The sequence below is a fragment of the Engystomops pustulosus genome, chromosome 3, assembly GCF_040894005.1.
Source record: "Engystomops pustulosus chromosome 3, aEngPut4.maternal, whole genome shotgun sequence".
NCBI lineage: Eukaryota > Metazoa > Chordata > Amphibia > Anura > Leptodactylidae > Engystomops > Engystomops pustulosus.
The window spans coordinates 103,657,186-103,678,321 of NC_092413.1; the positions used below are offsets into that span (position 1 = coordinate 103,657,186).

At 43.2% G+C, this 21,136-nt stretch overlaps 6 long non-coding RNA genes across 6 annotated transcripts; 1 reads left to right on the forward strand and 5 right to left on the reverse strand.

Annotated features, from left to right (window-relative positions):
* Window positions 1–430: 430 nt before the first annotated feature.
* Window positions 431–1,292, reverse strand: LOC140120523 (uncharacterized). The gene is made up of 4 exons (XR_011853844.1): window positions 1,139–1,292; window positions 975–1,025; window positions 765–821; window positions 431–552 (listed from the first exon to the last, which is right to left on the reverse strand). It is a non-coding gene; the product is annotated as an uncharacterized lncRNA (long non-coding RNA).
* Window positions 1,293–1,369: 77 nt separating this feature from the next.
* On the reverse strand, window positions 1,370–2,224 carry LOC140120524 (uncharacterized). Its single transcript, XR_011853845.1, has 3 exons — window positions 2,098–2,224; window positions 1,601–1,648; window positions 1,370–1,447 (listed from the first exon to the last, which is right to left on the reverse strand). It is a non-coding gene; the product is annotated as an uncharacterized lncRNA (long non-coding RNA).
* Window positions 2,225–11,326: 9,102 nt separating this feature from the next.
* LOC140120525 (uncharacterized) lies at window positions 11,327–12,812 on the forward strand. The gene is made up of 3 exons (XR_011853846.1): window positions 11,327–11,415; window positions 11,504–11,624; window positions 12,238–12,812. It is a non-coding gene; the product is annotated as an uncharacterized lncRNA (long non-coding RNA).
* Window positions 12,813–15,715: 2,903 nt separating this feature from the next.
* On the reverse strand, window positions 15,716–16,963 carry LOC140120526 (uncharacterized). The gene is made up of 5 exons (XR_011853847.1): window positions 16,821–16,963; window positions 16,657–16,707; window positions 16,445–16,501; window positions 16,200–16,232; window positions 15,716–16,115 (listed from the first exon to the last, which is right to left on the reverse strand). It is a non-coding gene; the product is annotated as an uncharacterized lncRNA (long non-coding RNA).
* An 89-nt stretch (window positions 16,964–17,052) lies between these two features.
* Window positions 17,053–18,449, reverse strand: LOC140120527 (uncharacterized). Its single transcript, XR_011853848.1, has 3 exons — window positions 18,320–18,449; window positions 17,277–17,324; window positions 17,053–17,123 (listed from the first exon to the last, which is right to left on the reverse strand). It is a non-coding gene; the product is annotated as an uncharacterized lncRNA (long non-coding RNA).
* Window positions 18,450–18,936: 487 nt separating this feature from the next.
* On the reverse strand, window positions 18,937–20,070 carry LOC140120528 (uncharacterized). Its single transcript, XR_011853849.1, has 3 exons — window positions 19,969–20,070; window positions 19,832–19,865; window positions 18,937–19,018 (listed from the first exon to the last, which is right to left on the reverse strand). It is a non-coding gene; the product is annotated as an uncharacterized lncRNA (long non-coding RNA).
* Between the last annotated feature and the right edge of the window lie 1,066 nt (window positions 20,071–21,136).

Genomic DNA, 21,136 nt, shown 5'->3' on the forward strand with positions numbered 1-21,136 from the left:
ACAGAATACAACTGATCATTTCTCATTTTTATTTTACTTTTATTTATTTTCATTATTTTATTTTTGTATTTTATAAGGTCTATTACTTGGGTGGGGGAGGGGTGCGTAGTGGAACGTTAGGGGGATGAGGTGGATTTGGAGGCCTCCTCTTGCCGGGGGCTGTCTGCAGGGATTAATGCCAAGGAAATTCACTGCTATATTGTAGAAGGCCCCGGTGGTGTCCTGCGGAAACGTTTGTAGGTTTTGTATATTCCAGACGATCCCGCTGGTGGGAAGGATCAATGGCTTCCTGTGTGATGGACTGAAGGTGACACGTCCATCAGGCCAACACTTATGGAGACCCCGGTGATTGTATCTCCTGCCCGGACGGTGGGACAAGGCTTCTTCTACTCCATAGTTTGAGGAGCGCAGCAGCAAAAGAAGAGTCTGAGGAACCTGCAGGAGACACGAGACTGGTAAGGTCTCTACGTGATCTCATAGGGTAGAAGTAAAGAGGATTTTACAATGTCATGTACTTACCTAGAGGGTCTCCTGTCACCTCCGCTGCTTCTGCTGCAGAAAGATAAAAATTATAAATATTAATGTCACTGATACAAAATTATAGGACGATCCTCGAGCCGAGAACATCTCAAGAAGAGCCTTGAAATGCAAGATGGAGCTGTTTATATATGTTATAAATTATTGCATAGGGATGCGGATCCCTCCTTTAAAAGAGCGTCCCCTAGTGACCACTACGGGAAGGCAGAAGGTAAATTGTCGCTCACCTCTTGCGGCTGCTGCCCCGACTCAGACACTTAGGTCTCCACCATCTGCGTCTTGGCCTACAAGAAAAAATAAGTAGATAAATCTTCATGTGGAGGGTTAGGGGTTAATATGGGTTATGTGTAGGGGCAGAGGTCAATGCATGAGAGTATGTGACCCCCATTGTGGACCCCAGTAATGTAAATGTGGTCCTATATATTCCTCATACTTACTGTAGAGACTCCTCGCTCGGCCAGGCCTCAATCACCTCCAGTCCTGAAGGTCTACAAAAGAAAACACTGACATCAATATAAGAAGTAAAAATCTCTGATGATGACTGAATATATCCATAATGTCTGTGTGGAATCAGCTGATTGTATTCCCACTCTACATTTACCTTCTAGGACTCTCTATGATGTTGTTTCCATCCAGTAATATTTCCTCCTCCACATCTTCTATCTCCTCCTCCTGATCTTCCAGATTTTTCACCTCCTCCTCCACATCCTCCTCCTCCTTCACATCCTCCTCCTCCTCCACTGCCAGGTCTTTCCCCTCCACATCCTCCTCAGCTCTCTGATGTTCTACCTCCACCTCCGCCTCCTCCTCCACTTCCAGGTCTTTCCATTCCTCCTCCTCCTCCTCCAGCACTCTCAGCTCCTCCCATTCCTCCTCCTCCTCCTCTTCTTCAGCTCCATCTCCCTCCTCGCTGTATGAGACAGAATAGGAATGAAATCTCTATGATAAATCAGTCTTATATTCTGGGAGCAGATAATATGGAGACTGGTGGGAAGGGATTGGAGGACACTTGTTCTAGATTATTCTAGAACTTCATGGGATAAAGGAAATGTTCTATACTCACGTGTTATCAAACAGGTCAAAGAATCGTAACATTCTTACTGTTGTTATCCTAAAAGAGAAGCACAGCGCTGGTAACTGGAACTGCCCTACACGATCCCCCCATATACCCCTTATGTGCTTCATATACCCCTTATGTCCTTCATATACCCCTTATGTCCCTCAAATACCCCTTATGTCCTCTATATACCCCTTATGTCCCCCATATACCCCTCATGTCCCCGATATACCCCTTATACCCTCCATATTCTATGTAACTCTGATGCCCCCCATGTACCCCTTATACCCCCCATACTCCCTTCTATGTATCTCTGGTGTCCCCCATGTACCCCTTATACCCCCATACACCCTTCTATGTATCTCTGGTGTCCCCCATATACCCCTTATACCCCCATACACCCTTCTATGTATCTCTGGTGTCCCCCATGTACTTACCCCTCCTCGTTACCCCCTGCTTATAAGGTTATAGCAGTATATAGAATAATAGTATGGTATTATTACCGTATTGGGCCGCCTAATGCCCTGATCGTCCACCACCAGCGCCTGTTAGGAGAATATGATGGGACACGTGATATATACAGGTCAGGATACAATGTGATGTCATTATACATGAGCACAGAGGCAGCCAATCACATCACTCATGTATAAGACCCCGGCTCCTCCATGTCCTCGGCCTCCCCATTTCTCTACATAATGAGAAGATTGATCAAAGCTACAGGAAGGTGAAGGTGGAGGCCGCCATTAGTCTAAAGCCGATTGGACAATATACAATGTGATCTGATTGGTTGCTACGGGCAACGGCTTCATTTCATAATTGGTTCCATTCTAGGTAAATCAGTAAAATAAATGGGGGGGGGGATTATCAGTTTTCTTGTTTACAAGCCCCGAAATAATCACAATTATTAGTGAACCCCCAGTAGTTACGATTATTTCCTCCTCTCATTTACTCAAGATTATTTACCCCCCTTGATGGTATGATAAATCCCCCCCAATGACTTGTCATATGCTGTAACCTGTGCCCTGATAACTTACCTCATCTCTGCATACTCCTCTGCTTCATCCTCCACGGTGTTATCATCCTCCTCCTCCTTCGCCTCTATCACCTCCTCAATCTCTTCCTCGATGTTCTCCTCCATCTCCTCCATCACCTCCTCCCTCACCTCCACCTCTTCCTCGTCCTCCATCCTATAAGTACATAAGACAGTGAGTGTCCAGGACCTTCTCTATGGTTTCTACAGGTGGAGACATGATGGATATCAGACATTAGTGGCCAAGAGAAGGAAAGTCTCAGTTACTAAACCTTTATAACCAGATCTCATCCCCGGGACCTGAAGACCTGGAGATCCCTCTTCATTACTTCTCTCACTACCCCTCCTACACCTGTACTAGATCCCAATCTATAGCCATCTCTATGGACCTGCACAGAACCCGAGACCCTCAGTATAACCCCCCATGTAAGTGCCCCCCAGATCCATCCTGTTATACAAGGCCCAGTCCCATCCAGACCAGAAGCCTCATCTATGGCTTATCCTATAACTACATCATCTGTCTCCAACTGTCTCACAGGTTATGGGACTTCTGGGAAATCTATAGGATGACGGGACCTTCTGGGAAATCTATAGGATTATTGGAACTTCTGTGACATCTAAAGGATTATGGGAACTTCTGGGAATCCTATAGACATTGGCATCACCTATGAGACTGTAGGATATAACAGGTAACCATGGGGTCTCCAGGAAAACCATATAATATACAGGGTTAATGGAAAATAAATTACATTAATGAGCTGATAAACCTAACAAAGGTAACCATGGAGACGCATAATACAATATAGAATAGGGGGACATTCTGTTTCCCATTATCCCTTCCATTCTCCATATATATCACTAATATATAGGAACCTATAACAGAGTAATTCCCAATATACATCTGGTGGTCACCACTAGGGGGCACTCTGTACATATGGATTTATACAGGTACAATCATACTACATGGCAGCTGTATACACTGAGCTCCCCCTGGTGGTGACTGTAGGAAAACCCTTAATGTCAAGAGGCAGATTGTTACTTACCACAAACTCAATCTCTCACTCACTAGCACCAAATCTGTAACAGAGGAGAAGTAAAGAAATGGCCATTACTGATAAGTAGGAGACAAGATAGAAGAGAATGAAGGACACGACAGGAGCTCAGGACACAGGGGACTTACCTCAATCTCCTACAATAAACCCTCAGAGGCTTCTAAGTTCTGCAGCGTCTTATATACCCGCGTGATGTCATAACGTGGGGGGAGGAGCCAGGAGATCAACATTCCGTCACATTCTATTTTCAATAAACTTTATTTATATTACATGTGTTAGTCATAACAAGTTATATAGATAATAATCACAGGAGGGAGGATTCTGGGGATTTATATAAACAGCGAGAGATATCAGTGTGCTGCCGCTTGTTGTATCCGGCTCTAGAGGGAGAAATTGGGGGACACTTTTTTAAAAAATGTGTTAACCAAAAAGAGTGGGGTCCTCCTATTTTTCCATCTATAGCCGGACACAACAATCAGCAGCGAGCGGATAGCACTTGGCTGTCACACGCCGCGGTTATTGGCCCCCAGCGCCTAATCCTGCAGCTACCTGCCCCCCAGTGCCCCACCATCACCTCAGATAGTCGGGTACAGACGATACCCAGCTCTTCCCCTGCGACGCTGGGGGCCGGGGTAATTATTTTCTGGCTAGCACTAAGCCCCGCCTCAGTAATGGTCGCCGCCTACAAGAGAACATAAAGTGGTGAAATTTTTTTATTGAAATAAAATCTCCCCCAATTTCTGTGTGACCATTGTATTTTATTTCTTAAGTATCAATCAGTGACAATCATGGCGAAGAGTAACGTTTTTTTCTCATATGAAACGCGTTGGACATGATTGTCGCTATGGATGTTACAATATTTCTACAATATAGAAGGAATTGCCTGTAGTTAGGATGGAGCTTGCACTATATATTGTGACTGCACAGTATACAGAGCTGGGAACAGCCCAAGCAGGAAAGTCACTGCCACCTGATGCTGATTGTACCCTGTATATTGGGCAAGGACTACACAGTATACAGCATATGCAACACCCCTGCCGATGCATAGGGTTATGTAGGTGTTGTAAACTTATTTCTCTCCAGAGACTGATCACTTCACTAGGATGTCTTCAGCATAGGAACTTGGTTAACTGTGTTGTCCAATTATATGCTCTGTACTTGCTGTTATCAATGAGTAAGCTGGTTGGACAGAGTGCTTGCTACCTCACAGGGGGAAGTTATAAAACCCCTTGTGGGTGGGAGCACATGGCCTTTGGCCATGAGAGAGGTCAGAGGAGTCAGACAAAAATCATACAGAGTGAGAGGAGAAAGTCTTACTATCCAGGAAACAGAGGTGTTTCAGACAAGTTGCCTGACACCTTGGCCAGTCAGGAGACTAGGCCCGAGGACAGGGATCCACCATCAGGACTCTATCAGGTTCTATCCCTACCAGACCAACCTGAATCTACTTACCAGGCTGTGTGTACACCTTCCTGAGGACCTGAACTATAACCTGCTACCTCCATCCAGCTGAAGTTTTGCTGCTGTTATGGCCATTGCCTGTTCCAATAAAGGACTGTAAGTTATTCTTCACCAACGTGTTTCTGAGTGAGACTGGAAGGTAGTAAACATTACCCATTTAACTCCACATTAAGACACTTTAGTTAGGATACATAATCATAACCGTAACATTATCCCATCAACCATTATTAACTAAACACAACTATAAGAAATTATGACACGAGATTCCTGTTGGGCAGAAAAGGTCACAGCTATTTATTGCTGATTAAGTCAATTATTACTATTTTAATATTCTCATAATCAACCGCAATCTCTGTTTGTTTTTTTTGGAAACCATAGCCAGGGCCGGCACGATGGTTAGGCAAAGTGGGCATTTGCCCAGGGCCCCCTGAAACTCTTTAAATGAATCTAAAATTGTGTTTCTAGGTGCCAGGGATCCAGAGATATTCAGGTTTAAAGTGAGAAAAATCAGGTGAGATTTTTATATATAGAAATCACTCCCAATGGCATTTTAATAGTTAATATCTCAATTTTTTCCGAAACTTAGAAAAACAAATTTATATAAAAGAGGAGACTCTCTTCTTTCATAGGAAAAAAGAAGTGAGGCTCTAAGTGTCACAGAGCCAGAGATACAGCCCCCTGAAGTGTTCCTAACCATCAGACTACAGGGAGAATTTGCTGCACACAGGAGCCGCTGCACCTCATAGATAATGGAAATATTCACTTTATATGTTACTACATTCTGCTAAGGAATAATATCACCTAATGTTCATGTTTTTAACCCTCTCCTATCCAGAACTGTCTAAGAACACAGTTTCTCTCTTATTGCCTTTTATTTCGTGATAATTTTTATTTGCTAAAATTGACTGATACGATGAACATTCGATCCTCTTCGCCTGATGTGGCTACATATTAACACCGCGACCAGAACATGTCCATAAAGTTATATGTAACACCAAAACACTCACATGTTCCAGAATAAAGTTTTTATTTCCCACCATCCTCCATTACTTACAGCTATGTTCTGACGTTCTCACTCTCATTCTTATGAAGCGCGGGGGGGTTCTGTTATTGTGCGGCTAATACATCTGTGACATCTAAACGTGACTTTTATTATCTCATTAGCTTGGTTTATGGATATATAGTTACATAGTTATATATAGTCACCATTGTGTAAGGAGCGCACAATGATTGATCTGTGTGACGCTCAGTGCAATTTTCTGCAAAAATAGTTTGGTGTCCCCTGTGGATGTAACGTTCCCTTTGCTGCATATTTTGGTGGATATCCACATGTGGGGTCTGCATGATCTCCTCACATCTTACTGTTTTAGGAAAGTATGTTTTCTCTATATAAGTGTCTGGATTTGTACATATTTAGAGAATATTTTGAATTTTCATGCAATTTTTGCATTTTATTGCTGTTTGCTGCAAAGTTGCATGAAGGTGGTAGTGAGTATGAATTAAAAAGTTATTCTTGTTAACATGTTGATTTCTGGAAAAATTTGATATTGACAGAATCTGAACCTTTTTTTGTGCATTATATATTTTTAAACACATTTGTGGATAGCAACCAAATATGTCATGGTTTTTGTTGTTTAGCATTTTTGGGAGTGTAAATTCTTGATGTTGTGTATTGTGGTAAATAAATCTGCTCACTTTGTGTTATTATTTTTAATTCCCTATTTGCGCATAAACCTCCACTTCGATGTGAGTTTTATCTAAAATGTGAAGGGAAATATTTTCTGTTTGGAGAACTTTTTTGCCATCAAAGTCAATTTTAAGTATCTTTTATATAATGTTTCAGTTTGAATCAAAATTGCATGAAGGCGCCGCTGTCTATAAACTCTTTTATGCAAGTTTGAAAATGGAGCAAATGTCTTCTTTCAGAAAATCTATGGTTTGTTGGGATTACTTTAATTATTTTTGCTTTAATTTTATTTTTAAACGTCAAAATTGTAAAAATTGATCTGGCCAATAACGCAACAAAATATCCAGGAATGCCCCTTGGTTGAATTCCCGGATGAAGAAGCTTCTCATCTATCTCCTGTCTATATATCTATGTGTCTAGTTATCTGTCTCCTATAATCTGACCATTTATATATCTCACTTTTTCTCTATTTATGAATCAATCTTCTATTTCTCTCCTCCTGTATTTATCTCTCTTATCCATCTCCTGTATATATCATCTACTTTATATTCTGCATCTAGAAATCTCTATCATCTTTCATATTTATCTTCTTTCATAATAATTATAATTAATAATTCCTTTATTTATATAACTTACTGACTGTGACTGCTCATAAAATAGTTTTATTTTGGGGCCCCACTTTGTCTAGAATCGGCCCTGGGTAAATATGTTGAGTTGATGTTTCTATAACCTTTGTCATAGTACGATGACTACTCCGTAGTTTTTTGGTTTATACATTTTTGTTAATTTTTTTTAAAAACAACGAAAAACACTATTAAAAAAACCTCCAAAATTCCCCCAACCCTCTCCGTGCCAGATTTTGGAGGTCTAATAGAAGCCAGCAGGACGCAGGACGCAGGACTCGGAAGAGCCTCTGGTATAGAGCGGATGAGAGGACCTGGGATTAGTGATGAGCAGAACCATTAAAAATTTAGTTTCGTCCGAAACTGAATTTTTTAAATCCTGTTTGTGACCCCCCAAGCAGTTGGATTGTGTTGCCTGTCACCTGCAGCATCGAGGTTACACAACATTCGGAGAGAAGCCAATGCCCAAAGGTTTTGTAATGTGTTGTGTAACAGATTATCCTCTTGTCTGATTGGTTCATCTTAGGCACCGCCCACTAATCCCGGCTAATATAATGGAGGGACAGAGAAGTCTATGGCACCTTCACTCAACATCGCAACCCCAGAGGTGAGTGTAGGGAGCAGAGATGTCACTTATTTGGTCTGAATTTATCAAGTACAATTATTTTTTTCTTATTTCCTATATTTGTGAAATCTTCGAGGTTTTTGCTCTTTTGGTGCCTGTTGTGAGTCTATTTTTTTGCCCTTCGTTTGTCTTTGTAATTTTGTCTCTTTGTCAAACGCAGATTTTTTTTTCATACTTTTTAGGTGCAAATTTTAAAAAAAGGTGCAAATTTCTGGCGCAACCCCTTCCGTTGCTTTTCCTAAGCGCAGTCAGGTCTGGAATATTTTTCTGCAATTATTTGTGTCCTTTTAGGTGAAAATCAATGTTAGATAAGGAGCAAACATCCTGAAGTAGGAGAAATACAAAGACAAATTAGGCGCAACCAAGAACTCCGGCGAACTGCTGGGAAAAGGCGCAAAAAATTGCGCAAATAACCCAATGCTCTTAGAAAGTCACTAAAATATTAACGCATTTTAATTTGTTATATATATATATATATATATATATATATATATATATATATATATATAGATGTTTGGTTACTTATTGTACATAGAGTGGAATTTCATTTCTAGAATAGAATTATTATTGTACAGTATGGGGGAGGGGGTGGAGCCTTCTGATAGGCCTGACGGGTCCTCAGGGCGGGGCTTATGATCATACGCTATCTCCCTGTGCGCCAGTTATTGATATATCCCCCTTGTATATAGTGAATTGAGAAATCTGTATTTATAGGCCTTCAATTGTGTGCGGTACACGGCTAATGGTGAGGAATAATTGTTTATAGAAATTTATAAAAACTTTTTAGATTTGGGTTTTCCATTTTACACCTTTTTTTTGGTAATTGTACATGATATAAGTGTTCATATTCCTACTTTTGTACTGATAGTTTGCTTTTAGCTCATGTACTTGGTTATTAATACTTGAATGTTTTATCCTAGGAACAATGAGCTTCTTCCAGTTGATGACCTTTGGATGTTTCCTGCTTGTGGCACCGTTATCACAGCGTACATTTGTCTTGGAATGTTTTTGTACCTATGATCTGTGTTCTCATTGGTTCTGTCTTTGTTTTACTTCAGTTTATATCACAAGGTAACAGTTTTACATCATTGGGGCTCATTTACTAAGGGTCCGAATTGCGCATTTTCGTCGGGTTTATAAAAAATTTCCGATTTGTGCCGAATTGCCCTGGGATTTTGGCGCATGCGATCGGATTGTGGTGCATCGGCGCTGGCTTTCACGCAACAGAAATTGGGGGTGTGGCCATTGGAAAACCCGATGGATTTGGAAAAACCGAATGAAGAATGTGAACTCCGGCGGACCTCGGCGCAGCAGCGACACCTTGTGGATATCGGGCGCAAGGACCTTAGTGAATCCCGGCAGAACCCAAATCCTCATCGGAGAATGTGCAGCGGGATTGCGACTTGACAGGATAAGTAAATGAGCCCCATTGTGTTTAGGACGGTCGCCATTAAGGCTCCTGCCCATTAAAGATGCAAAAATCGGACGTTAATGTTTTCTTCATGACCGATTTGCACCAGACCAGGCCTCTGTTTTTCACAAGATTCCTCAAGAACTATAACTTACTAGTGATCCGTAAAAAAAGGTTCTGACCACGACCTGCTCTGCTCTTTAACTGATCGCCCACTAATTCCATTAAGCAGTGAAAACCATGTGCTCCCGACCCGAGCCTCAACAAGTCAGTCCATTCCAGTGATCGGAGGATAGGGTCGGGAGATTTCTTCAGCACACAAGCGATTTCCACTGACTGCACCTGTGGACAAGAGACCGTAGTGCATCTGTGAGCCGTCCATTAAAAAGAACGATGGTCGTGTGAGTTTGCCCTAATTCACGCAGATCAGGAAGCCAGGAAGTGCAGGGGTTGAAAATGGTTGAGATTAATAAAAACATCAGTGATGGGACCCCCATGGATCATGAGAATTGGGGTGCGATGTACCCCTGTCGTACTTCTCGTTGCACCTCGAGATGACCGGAGCAGCCTGTCCCGTATGTGTAGGCTTCCCCCATGACGGAGACAGCCGAGCGCTATATCTTGGCTATCGCTATCATTATCAGCTCCATAGAGATGAACAGGGGAAACCTACACCCACAGTCATGCTCCAGTCATGTGACTAGGCTACATCTCCACTATCTCCGACTATAGAGATGAATGGGCGAGCCCGGGCATGTGCAACCAGCTGCTCCAGTCACCTTGGGGTGCAACAGGGTTACATCAGACCCCCTTTCTCATGATCCATGGGTGTCCCATTACTGAGACCCCCACCAATCAACAAGTTAGGCCCTATCCTGTGCTAAAATGGGGCAACCCCTTTAATAATAAATTTGCCCAAACACACAGAAATTTGCCCAAATTGTTGCACGGAAAGGCCCAGTCTCAAGCACAGCTCCATTCTCTGTGCTGTGGCTGAGCCAGGTTACTGCAGATAATCTTGACCACCATCAACTTAGCAAATCATTTCCAAAAATTCAAATCAATTTACATGTTTAATATTTTGCTTAAATATTTGATTGAATGAATTAACCGATTTTTGTTTTTGAATTAACAGGTAAGCGGGACTGCGGAAAAACCAGGTATGGGAAATATTTTTGTAATAAAGATGTGAAATAGTCATTCAAATATTCAATAATGGAAGTAAAGAAATAACTGCATTAAAAAAACTATTCAAAAAGGGTTTATATTGGTTCAAAGTAGGGACAGCACGGAAATTACACCCTCATTATTATCATTATTATTATTATTATTATACTTTATCCCCTTACCATACCAGAACTTACCAATACATCCTGGTGCAGCAGTGATGTATGAAGAAGTCTCATGGGCTGCATAATGCTGCAAACACCCACTAACACCTGCAATGGGTGCTGGGAGCACTCGTCAAAATTAAATGCAATTTTACAGCATATTTTAAGGCAACTAATATGGAGTGTAACGTTAGACTAGAAAGGCTTATACAATGACAGCTTACCGTATTTTTCTAACTATAAAGGTGCAAAAAAAATGCTTTGATTTTCCCAGGTGCGCCTTATAGTCCAGTGCGCCTTAAATATGAACCGTACTTACAGACAACAGCTGCCTTGTACTGTGCACAGGTCTGCCACCTGCTGGTCATTCATATAATCCGGTGCGCCTTATATATGAGCCTAGACATTTTAGCAGGCATTTATTGATGGTGCGCCTTATACTCCGGTGCGCCTTATAGTCCGGAAACTTTGGTAGTAGTCACCATTGTTGTTATATTTCTCGTTTACAGCGCGTGATTGCTCAGAGATCTGGACAAGGAATAAGAATTCTTCCAGTGGTATCTACACCATATTACCAAACGGAGCTAAAAGGACATTCAAGGTAACACCATCTAAAAATCAAATAAAACAAATATTGGAAAAAAAATTTTAGCTCTTTATTTTTTACATTAAATGTCTTCCCTTTTCAGGTTTTCTGTGAAATATCAGAGAAGGGAGGATGGACATTAATACAAAAACACAACGGAGACGATGGATTATCCTTTGATAAGACGTGGAAATACTATGAGAAAGGATTCGGAAGTCTTAAAGGTTCTCAGACACTCTGCCCCGTGGCTGTGATTGGCTCTCCTTGAATCAGAAACCCCTAAAGGGAACCTGTCACCAGGAATGTCGCTTTTATCTGGTGACAGGTTTCTATAGCCTCTGCTTTGCTGATTTTAAAAATGCCTTTGTCAGCATTCTGAATCATTTCAGTACTTTATATAAGTTTACTTCACAATACAAGGCTCCCTGCTAGCAGTGTGCTGTGAGTCCTGGGGAAGGAGTAGCTGCAGCCTGTGTCTCAGTCTCCTCTCCTACACCCTCATCCAACTCCCTTCCCTCTTCCAACTTCCTGTCATGTGCATTGAGCAGGCAGGGGCGGAAGGGGGATGATGGTGAGGAGGAGAGGAAAATACATGAGGAGACACAAGCTGCAGCCACCTCCTCCAAGGGGCCTCACCACACACTGCTAGCAGGGAGCCAGGTAATGTGAAACAAACTATTATAAAGTACTGAAATTATTCAGAATCCTGACAAAGGAATTTTTAAAATCAGCAATAACACAAGCTAAAAATTACGTTCCTGGCGACAGGTTCCCTTTAACCCCTCTTATAGCTGTGATAAATCTATGATAACTTATATATATTATGTGTCTCTATAGGTGAACACTGGCTCGGGCTGAGATACATGTATTTGCTGACACAGCAGAAACGTTGTCCCGCCAAACTACACATCAGTATTGGGGACTTTGCCGGTTTCGAGGCCTATGCGGAGTACAACCCTTTCAGTATTGGGGATGCAAGTAAATTTTATAGACTCTCAGCTGGGACTTACTCTGAGACAGCAGGTAGGTGGCTGTGGAGGTACATTGTGAAGATGTAGGTGTACAGAATCCCTAAACTTACCATAATTTACCTCCACAATGAAGGCGACGCCTTTGCCGGAAATATAGAAATCCCGGGAAGTAACCAGCACGGTAGTAACTTCAGTGCTCCAGATAAGCCCAATGACGGCTGCCACCCGCAGTGTATATTTGGGGATATCGCATACATCAGCTGTAGCGGACGTTACCAGGCCGCCTGGTGGTTCAACGCCTGTGGATCGGCAAATCTCAACGGGGAATGGAGGAGGCCGCCCCAGAATCAGCGCAGAGCCTTATCTGTATCCTGGCCAACGTGGAGACCTCACGAGTCACTGAAATTCAGCGCAATGTATCTAATCCATGAATAGCTGGACATTATTAGGTGTAGTATATACAGTATATATGTGTGTAGCAGATTTTGTCATTTTCATTAAAATATTCAAAAAGTCTATTCAGATCACGTGTTCATTCACGTCACTTCTAGGCCAATGAAAATCGCAATATCTGAGGCCTCTTTCACACTTTGCGTTGCGGATCATGTCATGTTTTTGCCTGCGTTTTGGTCAGTTTTTGCGTTTTCACATGCGTGTTGCTTGTGTTTTTCCTGTATATTCGGTGAGTTTTTCCCGCTTTTGTTTCAAATAACATGATTCTTCATTTGGAGCTAACATGCCACTCCCTGCCATTTTTTCACCTAGCGACCCATCCGTTAAAAAATAAAACAATGTGGGTCATTTACTAAGGGCCCGAATCGCTCTTTTTCGCCGTTTTTCCCTGAATTACCCTGGGTTTTTGGCGCACGTGATCGGATTGTGGTGCATCGGCGCCGGCATGCATGCGACAGAAATCGGGGGCGTGGCCATCAGAAAACCTGACGGATTTGGAAAAACCGCGTTATTTTTTTAAAAAAATTGGTCGCTTGACACGCGCTTACATGCACCCAGGATAGGTTGCTGAACTCTGGCGAACTGCGGTGGATCTCAGAACAGCAGCGACACCTGGCAAATTACGCCAGGAGCCTAGCCAAAGTGGCTTCATGAATTCTCCCCTGTGTCTATAAAAATTTGGGTGAGTATGCTAACAGTATCTGTTGGTGTACATAATAATAATTCTTTATTTATATAGTGCACACAGAGTTTGCCAAATCAGCCCCTGTCCCAAATGGGGCTCACAATCTACCAGTATGTTTTGGAGTGTGGGAGGAAACCGGAGGAAACCCACGCAAACTCTTTGCAGACGTTGACCTGGATGGGATTCAAACCCAGGACCCCAGTGCTGCAAGGCAGAAGTGCTACCCACTCAGCCACCATGTAGATGGGGCTTTATTTTTGTTTTTGCTTATTTTAAATATAATTTTTTTTCATTACTAAGGTTTTATATGACGTGTATGAACTATTTTTAATCTAAAATGTCATCCAATATTTTGTAAACACTTCTAGGGGCATTATCAGTCACTAATATAGATGTTTTTGGGCCGTTGAAACATAGCATCTATGTCATGTGGGGTAGGTCCTTATTACAAAACAGACCATTGTGACATCTGTTGAAGCTCTCTAGATGCTGGTAATTTACTTTGGCCCCAGGCTGCAAGGATCAACTGTGAGAGGCAGGGGACAGAGAGGGCACTAGTTATGTACAGGGGGCACTAGTTCTGTACAGGGGGCACAGAGGGGGCACTAGTTCTATACATGGGGCACAGAGAGGGCACTAGTTATGTACAGGGGGCACAGAGAGTACACTAGTTCTGTACAGGGGGCACTAGTTCTGTACAGGGGGCACAGAGGGGGCACTAGTTCTGTACAGGGGGCACAGAGGGAGCACTAGTTCTGTACAGGGGGCACAGAGGGGCACTAGTTCTGTACAGGGGGTACAGAGGGGGCACTAGTTCTGTACAGGGGGCACTAGTTCTGTACAGGGGGCACAGAGAGGGCACTAGTTCTGTACAGGGGGTGCTAGTTCTGTACAGGGGCACAGAGAGGGCACTAGTTCTGTACAGGGGGCACAGAGGGGGCACTAGTTCTGTACAGGGGACACAGAGGGGGCACTAGTTCTGTACAGGGGGCACAGAGAGGGCACTAGTTCTGTACAGGGGGCACAGAGAGGGCACTAGTTCTGTACAGGAGGTGCTATTTCTGTACAGGGGTCACAAAGGGGGCACTAGTTCTGTACAGGGGGCACAGAGAGGGCACTAGTTCTGTACAGGAGTGGCTATTTGTGTACAGAGGGCACAAAAGGGGCATTAGTTATGTACAGGGGGTACAGAGGGGGCGCTAGTTATGTACAGGGGGTACAGAGGGGGCACTAGTTATGTAGAGGGGCACAGAAGGGGCACTAGTTCTGTACAGGGGGCACAGAGGGGGCACTAGTTATGTACAGGGGGCACAGAGAGGGCACTAGTTCTGTACAGGGGGCAAAGAGGGGGCACTAGTTCTGTACAGGGGGCACAGAGAGGGCACTAGTTCTGTACAGGGGGCACAGAGGGGGCACTAGTTATGTACAGGGGGCACAGAGGGGGCACTAGTTATGTACAGGGGGCGCTAGTTCTGTACCGGGGACATAGAGGGGACACTAGGTGTCTACAAAGGGCTATTGTGAATGAAATGCCTTATCTTCATGTTGCTGAGGTTAGGGTCTCGGCATGTCGCCTTCCACATTCAAAATATAGAGCTGCTCCACCATAACGAATATACGACCACAAAAAACGGAGTTACAGCGTTCTTTAGTAAACTATAGACTTTATTTGATATATAAAACAACACACAAATTTATCATCATGAAATAATTAGTGTAACAGAGGAAATCCAGAAATAGGGGCGGTCAGACAAGAACACCTGACTGCACTGCAGGGTACATTGCTCTGCTCCTCAGGTGACACATCAACAAGTAGTGTTACTTCCACAATAGTGCACAGTAAGGGTGAGTGTAAGATGTGCACCTAGACATGAAGCTGAAAGACCAGTGTCCTACCCGTACCCATGCAGTCTGTGATGCCTCTCGGACTCCCCCAAAGGCTATTGTGGAATGGAGACCTAAAGGGGCAATAATACTCAGTGGGGGAACCAAAAGTGGCCTAAAGGTGAAATATTTGTCTTTGTATTAGATTTTTATATTTTGTGTTTTTATTAGTTAATACCCCAAAGGGTAACATTTCTTGTAGACACTCTTGCAGCCTCGTTTCTGTACTGCTCCCTATGAGACGCTCGGCTGGTGGAGGGAATGTCACACAGGGAAGGTCTGGTGAGGGACAATCCTGGGAAGCACAGAATACATCTGATCATTTCTCATTTTTATTTTACTTTTATTTATTTTCATTATTTTATTTTTGTATTTTATAAGGTCTATTACTTGGGTGGGGATGGGGGGGTAGTGGAACGTTAGGGGGATGAGGTAGATTTGAAGGCCTCCTCTTGTCTGCAAAGACATTCACTGCTATATTGTAGAAGGTCCCGGTGGTGTCCTGGGGAAACGTTTGTAGGTTTTGTATATTCCAGACGATCCCACTGGTGGGAAGGATCAATGGCTTCCTGTGTGATGGACTAAAGGTGACACGTCCCTCAGGCCAAGACTTATGGAGACCCCGGTGCTGGTATCTCCTGCCCGGACGGTGGGACAAGGTCTGACGCTTCTTCTACTCCATAGTTTGAGGAGCGCAGCAGCAAAAGAAGAGTCTGAGGAACCTGCAGGAGACACGAGACTGGTGAGGCCTCTACGTGATCTCATAGGGTAGAAGTAAAGAGGATTTTACAATGTCATGTACTTACCTAGAGGGTCTTCTCTCACCTCCGCTGCTTCTGCTGCAGGAAGATAAAAATTATACATATTAATGTCACTGATACAAAATTATAGGACGATCCTCGAGCCGAGAACATTTCAAGAAGAGCCTTGAAATACAAGATGGAGCTGTATATATATGTTATTAATTATTGCATAGGGATGCGGATCCCTCCTTTAAATGAGCGCCCCCTAGTGACCACTACGGGTAGGTAGAAGGTAAATTGTCACTTACCTCTTGTGGCTGCTCCCCCGGCTCAGACACTTAGGTCTCCACCATCTGCGTCTTGGCCTACAAGAAAAAATAAGTAGATATATGATCTTCATGTGGAGGGTTAGGGGTTAATATGGGTTATGTGTAGGGGCAGAGGTCAATGCATGAGAGTATGTGACCCCCATGTGGACCCCAGTAATGTAAATCTGGTCCTACTTGTTCCTCATACTTACTGTAGAGACTCCTCGCTCGGCCAGGCCTCAATCACCTCCAGTCCTGAAGGTCTACAAAAGAAAACACTGACATCAATATAAGAAGTAAAAATCTCTGATGATGACTGAATATATCCATAATGTCTGTGTGGAATCAGCTGATTGTATTCCCACTCTACATTTACCTTCTAGGACTCTCTATGATGTTGTTTCCATCCAGTAATATTTCCTCCTCCACATCTTCTATCTCCTCCTCCTGATCTTCCAGATTTTTCACCTCCTCCTCCACATCCTCCTCCTCCTTCACATCCTCCTCCTCCTCCACTGCCAGGTCTTTCCCCTCCACATCCTCCTCAGCTCTCTGATGTTCTACCTCCACCTCCGCCTCCTCCTCCACTTCCAGGTCTTTCCATTCCTCCTCCTCCAGCACTCTCAGCTCCTCCCATTCCTCCTCCTCCTCCTCTTCTTCAGCTCCATCTCCCTCCTCGCTGTATGAGACAGAATAGGAATGAAATCTCTATGATAAATCAGTCTTATATTCTGGGAGCAGATAATATGGAGACTGGTGGGAAGGGATTGGAGGACACTTGTTCTAGATTATTCTAGAACTTCATGGGATAAAGGAAATGTTCTATACTCACGTGTTATCAAACAGGTCAAAGAATCGTAACATTCTTACTGTTGTTATCCTAAAAGAGAAACACAGCACTGGTAACTGGAACTGCCCTACACGATCCCCCCATATACCCCTTATGTGCTCCATATACCTCTTATGTCCCCCATATACCCCTTATGTCCCCCATATACCCCTTATGTCCCTCATTTACCCCTTATGTCCATCATATACCCCTTATGTCCCCCATATACCTCTTATGTCCTCTATATACCCCTTATGTCCCCCATATACCCCTCATGTCCTCTATAAACCCCTTATGTCCCACATATACCCCTTATGTCCCCTATATACCCCTTATGTCCCCCATATACCTCTTATGTCCTCTATATACCCCTCATGTCCCCCATATACCCCTTATGTCCCCCATATACCTCTTATGTCCTCTAAATACCCCTTATGTCCCTCATATACCCCTTATGTCCTCCATATACCCCTTATGTCCTCCATATACCCCTTATGTCCATCATATACCCCTTATGTCCATCATATACCTCTTATGTTCTCCATATACCCCTTATGTCCCTCATATACCCCTTATGTCCATCATATACCCCTTATGTCCCCCATATACCTCTTATGTTCTCTATATACCCCTTATGTCCCCCATATACCCCTCATGTCCTCTATATACCCCTTATGTCCCCCATATACCCCTTATGTCCCCTATATACCCCTTATGTCCCCCATATACCTCTTATGTCCTCTATATACCCCTTATGTCCCCCATATACCCCTTATGTCCCCCATATACCTCTTATGTCCTCTAAATACCCCTTATGTCCCTCATATACCCCTTATGTCCTCTATATACCCCTTATGTCCCCCATATACCCCTTATGTCCCCCATATACCTCTTATGTCCTCTATATACCCCTCATGTCCCTGATATACCCCTTATACCCCCCATATTCTTTGTATCTCTGATGCCCCCCATGTACTTACCCCTCCTCGTTACCCCCTGGTTATAAGGTTATAGCAGTATATAGAATAATAGTATGGTATAATTACCGTATTGGGCCGCCTAATGCCCTGATCGTCCACCACCAGCGCCTGTTAGGAGAATATGATGGGACACGTGATATATACAGGTCAGGATACAATGTGATGTCATTATACATGAGCACAGAGGCAGCCAATCACATCACTTATGTATAAGACCCCGGCTCCTCCATGTCCTCGGCCTCCCCATTTCTCTACATAATGAGAAGATTGGTCAAAGCTACAGGAAGGTGAAGGTGGAGGCCGCCATTAGTCTAAAGCCGATTGGACAATATACAATGTGATGTGATTGGTTGCTACGGGCAACGGCTTCATTTCATAATTGGTTCCATTCTAGGTAAATCAGTAAAATAAATGCAGGGGAGGGGGGGGGGGATTTATCAGTTTTCTTGTGTATAAGCCCCGAAATATTCACAATTATTAGTGAACCCCCAGTAGTTACGATTATTTCCCCCTCTCATTTACTCAAGATTATTTACCCCCCTTGATGGTATGATAAATCCCCCCCAATGACTTATCTCATCATATGCTGTAACCTGTGCCCTGATAACTTACCTCATCTCTGCATACTCCTCTGCTTCATCCTCCTCGGTGTTATCATCCTCCTCGTCCTTCGCCTCTATCACCTCCTCAATCTCTTCCTCGATGTTCTCCTCCATCTCCTCCATCACCTCCTCCCTCACCTCCACCTCTTCCTCGTCCTCCATCCTATAAGTACATAAGACAGTGAGTGTCCAGGACCTTCTCTATGGTTTCTACAGGTGGAGACATGATGGACATCAGACATTAGTGGCCAAGAGAAGGAAAGTCTCAGTTACTAAACCTTTATAACCAGATCTCATCCCCGGGACCTGAAGACCTGGAGATCCCTCTTCATTACTTCTCTCACTACCCCTCCTACACCTGTACTAGATCCCAATCTATAGCCATCTGTATGGACCTGCACAGAACCCGAGACCCTCAGTATTACCCCCCATGTAAGTGCCCCCCAGATCCATCCTGTTATACAAGGCCCAGTCCCATCCAGACCAGAAGCCTCATCTATAGCTTATCTTATAACTGCATCATCTGTCTCCAACTGTTTTACAGGTTATGGGTAATCTATAGGATTATGGGACCTTCTGGGAATCCTATAAACATCACCTATGAGACTGTAGGATATAACATGTAACCATGGGGTCTCCCGGAAAACCATATAATATACAGGGTTAATGGAAAATAAATTACAGTAATGAGCTGATAAACCTAACAAAGGTAACCATGGAGACGCATAATACAATATAGAATAGGGGGACATTCTGTTTCCCATTATCCCTTCCATTCTCCATATATATCAGTAACATATAGGAACCTATAGCAGAATAATTCCCAATATACATCTGGTTGTCACCACTAGGGGGCGCTCTGTACATATGGATTTATACAGGTATGATTATACTACATGGCAGCTGTATACACTGAGCTCCCCCTGGTGGTGACTGTAGGAAAACCCTTAATGGCAAGAGGCAGATTGTTACTTACCACAAACTCAATCTCTCACTCACTAGCACCAAATCTGTAACAGAGGAGAAGTAAAGAAATGGCCATTACTGATCAGTAGGAGACAAGATAGAAGAGAATGAAGGACACAACAGGAGCTCAGGACACAGGGGACTTACCTCAATCTCCTACAACAAACCCTCAGAGGCTTCTAAGTTCCGCAGCGTCTTATATACCCGCGTGATGTCATAACGCAGGGGGAGGAGCCAGGAGATCAACATTCCGTCACATTCTATATTCAATAAACTTTATTTATATTACATGTGTTAGTAACAAGTTATATAGACAGGTGAGTGGCAAGGCTGAAGAATCCACATCAACGGCGCGTCATCACTTGGAAGGCTCTTTATTGTTATTATTGGTAAAAGGAACTACGCGTTTCGGCGCTGTACTAGCGCCTTCGTCAGGTTCAAAACAATAAAAACATAGAGTGACATAGTATAGAACATTTTTGCTGTTATATAGAGGATTAGGGAGACTTGTTCCCAGCTAGGGGAAGTGCGTGAGAGCAGTATACTGACTTGATAGGACATTACTGCTGCCTGTCAGGCTGCAGCACGGTCTATCAGTCTGCTCCCTGAGTTCCAATAATTACATTAAAAAATAAATAAATAAAACATTGCTAAAAAGAAGTTATTCACATGCAGGTATATATATATATATATATATATATATAAGTCTATGTAATTGGGGATAGGATGAAGCTGAGTATAGTGAAATGAATATAACTATATTACTCACGGGGGACATAATAATAAGAATTAGTTAAAGATGAGTGTATTTGCCTATTTTGTATATTGTGTATGCCAGAAATGATTTGTTGTTACTTTGGTGTGAATAAATATGTTAGGAATTCCAGTATTGTCCTGAGGTTGTGGTTTCCAAGGCGTCCGGTCACCATGGCAACCGAGGGGTTCCCGTGTTTGGCTGCGCTAAAGATCTAATCTACGGAAGCCGTGGTGGACCAAAAAGGAAGGAAGTCACACATCTGTATCCCTCCGTCAGTTGATCTAAGGGCACGGATCTATCCGTTTGGAGGTGAAGGAGTTCACGTACCGAAAGTCTATAGGCTCAGCATGGACACGCGGTGAATATTTTAATTTTGATAATAATTGTAGCAATTAAATGTGAAGTGGATATGGGTCTTATATGAATGGCTGGTTGTATCTGATTGTAGAGACAGGGGCTTGGATTGGCGAAAGCTCGCCTGGCAGCGGAGCGCCAGCTCCATCTCAAGATCCAACTAACATAGTTTTAACTGCAGCACCTTTAATCTACTACTAGTTC